The sequence below is a fragment of the Pithys albifrons genome, chromosome 3 (genome assembly GCF_047495875.1).
Source record: "Pithys albifrons albifrons isolate INPA30051 chromosome 3, PitAlb_v1, whole genome shotgun sequence".
Taxonomy (NCBI): Eukaryota; Metazoa; Chordata; class Aves; order Passeriformes; family Thamnophilidae; genus Pithys; species Pithys albifrons.
This window is the reverse complement of record NC_092460.1, coordinates 70,445,542-70,450,424: the sequence shown is the minus strand read 5'-3', so window position 1 is coordinate 70,450,424 and position 4,883 is coordinate 70,445,542. Positions and strand designations below refer to the sequence as shown.

Sequence of the window (4,883 nt, the reverse complement as noted above, 5' to 3'; positions counted from 1 at the left end):
AGCTAGAACACAGTATTTTCTTACTTCTAGAAAAGATGAAGGGAAAGACAAAAGGCCGGACTCATATGAACCTTATGTGAAGATTTAATGTTGTCATCCAGGTCTGTCTGAAATGATTTCCTGTTGTTCTGTCAAACCCAAATTTATCCCATGGATGCCCTTTTCTAGACATAGTGTTATTTATGCATGATGTTGTATATAAACCATAAAGTTCAATGCCCTTTACAGTCACAATAAAAATTCTGTAGAGATGGGAAATAAAGGATACCAGAACACCATGTCTCCAGCCTTATAATGGTTGTTGATCTAAGAGTGTGTACCCTATAGTATTTCATAGAAATTCTGCAAACATATGGTCTTTTGAAGGCTTCCTGTGTTGTAGCTTTGGGTGAAGATTTGTTATTTTCATATAAGTATAAAAATAAAAATAAACTGCTTCACCAAGTTCTTTAAGATCATTAAATTAATAATTAACTGCACCACAGACTAAATTGTATTTCCTTTGGAAACGTCCAGGTTTTAATCTAAGTGTTGTAGATTCAAGTTTGTTTTCTTTTGCGAAAGCATTTATGAGAAATTAAGGTATTTTGTTTACCTATCAAGTCTAATCTTCAGGTGATTTGAACTCTTTTAACTTTGAAAAATGATCTGATTAAATAAAGTGGTGAGAAATATACAATGTTCACAAAATCCCTTCCAAAATGTTTCAGACTTCTGTAGATGCAAGAAGAGATCCCATATGGTTCACCATAGTGGAGATCATTTCTTCAGTGATGGAAGATATAGGTGCTAAGTTACTGCTACTTCTGGTTCTACTCACATCTGTTGATGACAGTTTACTCTGTTGCTCTTTTGCTTTAGACAACAACTGAGATAAAGGCTACAGGGGTCTGGGTCTCTGCTTTGGAAGGAAGACACGGTGCTGACAAATTGAACACAGACTAGTCCTATTTCAAAGACCCTTTTCTGTAGAGGTAAGAAACCATCTTCAGTCTCATGAAGCTACCCTCCATCCAGAGTCTGAGAAAGTCCATTTAGGGCCCCAGAAGAGACTGTAATTTAGACAATCTTACTTGGTGCCTGTAGCAGTCTACCTCCTTCTGTTGCCTCTGGAAGGAGTTTCCTCTGTAGCTAAAATTAAATTCAGCAAATACCCTTGTATATAACCAGTCTGGTGGAGAAAACAGTCAATTTGCAGAAAGGTAGGATATAAAAAGTGCTCCAGATGGCAGCTGTCATCCTATGACTCAGACATACCACAGCATGGTACCCCCACCCCCCAGCTTTCCAGTCCTATATCATGTAATCATAATAGCACAGAACAGCCTCTTTTGTCTCAGGAAGTAAAGCAGGATGAGGTCTTTTCCGTCTTAAGGTATCTGACTACACAGGAGAAAGGAGAACTGCCATACTGTAGCTTTCAGCTGTTGAGCTTATCAGAAGTTTGAAGAAGACTATGAGTTTGTGACCTGTTAAGAATAAGAAAAACATTTGAAAAAGCTGCTGAATAACTTGAGATTTTTTTTATTGGATTGTATGTGCTCCTACATTGCAGGAATAGGTGGGTTCCTGAAATTTCTGGAAGTTCATATGTTCAGCATGGGATTCATATTAGTCAACTCTGGATGCCTATGATGAAGATGGTTATGAGCTACTCATCCAAACTCCTTTTATGGTCGTTAAAATGTGAGTAAGTACTTCTAGGATGCAGTTTATCTAATCTTAGTGTAGACATTGAATAAAGCAAAGCTGAGTCCTCCTCCAGAAGTGCCCAATTTCCCCCAATAAATAGACAGCTAACTTCAAGGTCTGATTTTAGAATATTTTTGCCTGAACACAAAAGTAGGCTGGGGCAAAGACATAGGCCCATTTAGTTGGTAGGGAACTGAGGCCAAGATAAATCAGAGAATGTCCCCAAAATTTGGTAGTCTGAGTCATGAAGGATTGTGTCTACTCTTGGCATCTTACAGGACTGTTTCTGCTGCCATTCCTTGCTCTTACTCAGAGATCTGCATCAGGATCCTAATTTTGATAATTCTGAAAGAAAACCAGGAAAAACTGTACAAAGGTTTATCTCTTCTAATTTTGTTTTTAATAAAAATCACTTTCATCATGCTTTGACTGCTCAGCTTGTTCTGAGGTGTTATTCTGTTTTCAGAACTGTACTTATAAAATTTTAACTAGTACTTGAACAAAGCTAAATTACAGTTCTGCTTCTACTGCCCCATAGACTACAGTTATATGGAATGAACTTAATCAGATTAAATGACCAAAGGAAGAATCTGTAGTGCCAGACTACCTCTCATGAACTTTTGTGTATTTGTGCAGCTAATCTCTTAATTGGATTTTTATTAGGAATGTTTGCATATTTATCCAGCTTAGTTGTTTTCTGCTTTAGTCACAGCCCCTGTTTTCTCTGAACATGCGTAGATTTCTATTGAACACTATATGCAGTTCTGTACTTGGAAAACATAAAGACAAATAAACCCTATGGAAAATAGCAATTTACAGAACATATCATGTGACAAATGGTCAGATTAGTACCCAGGTCATTACTATCAGACAAAGCTGCTTCTGTGAATAGCTGCGTTTTTCATTCTTCATTCATTGCACAAGGAAAGAATGACTGAAAATGCTACTATCAGGGCTGGATTCCCTCCAGCCAGTGAGGCCATTGTTTGTAAAACCTTACAGACACAGCACAGGGTGGCACTCAACCAAAGCAAGGCTCTTATAGCATTTATTCAAGGATGTGGAATTTTCCATTGACCAAGACAGGTTCACAATCCTACAGAGGCACACTTTGGTAGGGGACCACAAAAATAGCACTGTGATGGGTTGAGTAATGTTCAACTAAAGGTTAATGTAATTATGAGGAAAAACCCTCTGCTAATTACAGACTGTCCTGTCTTTTAAAGCTGTTATAATCACATTGCTTTCAGAACAGCCACTGAAGCTCAGTTATTTGTGTGTATGTGACAACTTGAGTCAGCTGAAGTGCTCTCTGAAAAATGTGTTAATTATTTTACTGCCTCAGAGGTGAGGAACAGAAGCCTGGAAGGGCTTAAGATACTTCTACTACTGAAAAGAAAGGGACAGGAGAAAAACAAAGGGCTGAGAATGGGTACAAAAGGGAGAGCGCAAAGATTATTGCAACCGCTGCTTCTGCTGGCTGGAGACACAGGTGGACTGCAACACTGTTTCTCTAACCTCTGGCTATTGCTCCATGTGCCATATCCCATGTGGTCCCCAGTCCTTGCAGCCTGCTCCTTCTAGAGCTCAAGCTTAGGTAAAATAGGCAGTGCGAGCTGCCACAACAGCTTTTGTCACCAGCCTAATTCAACTCTTTGGGAACTTATTAAACACAATAGAGGATCTAGTTAATAAAAAAGCATTTATTCTACTGTGTAAGACCTAGTCTCAATGAGTTAACACTTAAATACACAGGCTAATCAGAAAAAGTGCATTGCAAGAAAGTGTTGTGACTTCTGAGCAGTTTTCTTGCAATCCAAACACTGCAATAGATCAAAAAATAAAATTGCATACCCAAAAACTTGTGTACATATCTATTGTTTTTCCCTTGATGTTCCAGATGTGAATAAAAATAAAATAGAAATAAGCACTTCAGAAACTAATAATAATTTTAAAAACAACTACAATAATATATCATAATTTTGCTGTTATGGAAAGAGCTATAGGGCAATTTCTGAATTCTGGGTGTAGGACTCCTCCCCAAGAAACAGGAAGACAGCTCAGACCCTGTTCTGAAAAAGGAGGTCTTTAGTTGATGTCTCTTTGGTGATAGCTGAAATAATGGAAATCAGTTCCTAAAAACAGTGCTGTATGAAAGCCTGGACAGATGCTGAGACATGTGGACACTGGGGTTCCTACAGGAATTTGTAAGTGGAATAAAAATTGAGGATTAGCTGCTGTGTCTGTAAAGTGGCATTAGGCAGGAGCACAAAAGGGACTTGTTTCTAGCTATGGAGAGAGCTCAGGAAGCACTTAGGTCTGCTGGTTGTGGAAAAGCAGACTGGGAGCTGTGACAAGAAGAGTGCTTTCTTGATTTTTACTCCCTGGTGCAAAACTTCTTCCTCCATAGTTTGCAGATCCTCACTCGTGCCCACGGTAATACCTGATTACAGCATCATCTTCTTATATAAGGCAAATGCAAGAGACTAAATATGTATGAGCAAGTCAAATGATGTGCTTCTCTCCCAGCATACACTTCTGTTTGGTCCCTGAGTACATTATGGTTGCATTTTGGCTCGAGTGAATACATTGTGTCTTACCAATTTTCCATATATTTTAGTAGGGTTACAGAGCATTTTGCATTTCCGGTGCTTTTTCTGTCATTTAAGAGATTTTCTGGCCTGGAAAACCAATTGTTAGCAAGCACACCCTTAGGTGACTTCATTTTAGCAATGCAGAAAATGACTGGGAGCTCCTGGGAGAATTTTTGTACCTTACACCTGTCTTTAATGTACTTTTTGTAACTGCTTTGCCTCTGCAGGCCTCTGTAGGAAAGTGAACAGAGCAGCAGCAATTTCAATGGCAGAAGCCTGTGAAACCTGACGTGCTTATTCCCATAGCTGCTCCTTCAGTCCTGTGGCCAGAGGTACAGAGAAGACAACTTCCCAGATTTATTGTAAAAAATCCTTTGCAGCGATAAAAAGGCCAATTTATATGATGTTCCAGCAGCTTTGATTACAAGTGCTAGCTGGTGTATGACACAGAGGAAATTAAATGTTAAATAATGCTTTTTTCCCTTGCAGCTGTTCCTGGATTTGTTAGATTTGAAATAAATGTTTGTACATTTATAATGTTATCTAAAGAAAGAAATTTTGTTCTGATTGAGTGCTGTGCTGGCTGCTACAAGATCT

The 4,883-nt window shown here is 38.6% G+C and overlaps 1 long non-coding RNA gene across 1 annotated transcript; it reads left to right on the top strand.

The window, feature by feature from the left end:
• The first annotated feature begins 868 nt into the window (after positions 1-868).
• On the top strand, positions 869-4,588 carry LOC139669490 (uncharacterized). The gene is made up of 3 exons (XR_011697273.1): positions 869-974; positions 1,556-1,686; positions 4,514-4,588. It is a non-coding gene; the product is annotated as an uncharacterized lncRNA (long non-coding RNA).
• The last annotated feature ends 295 nt before the right edge of the window (positions 4,589-4,883 follow it).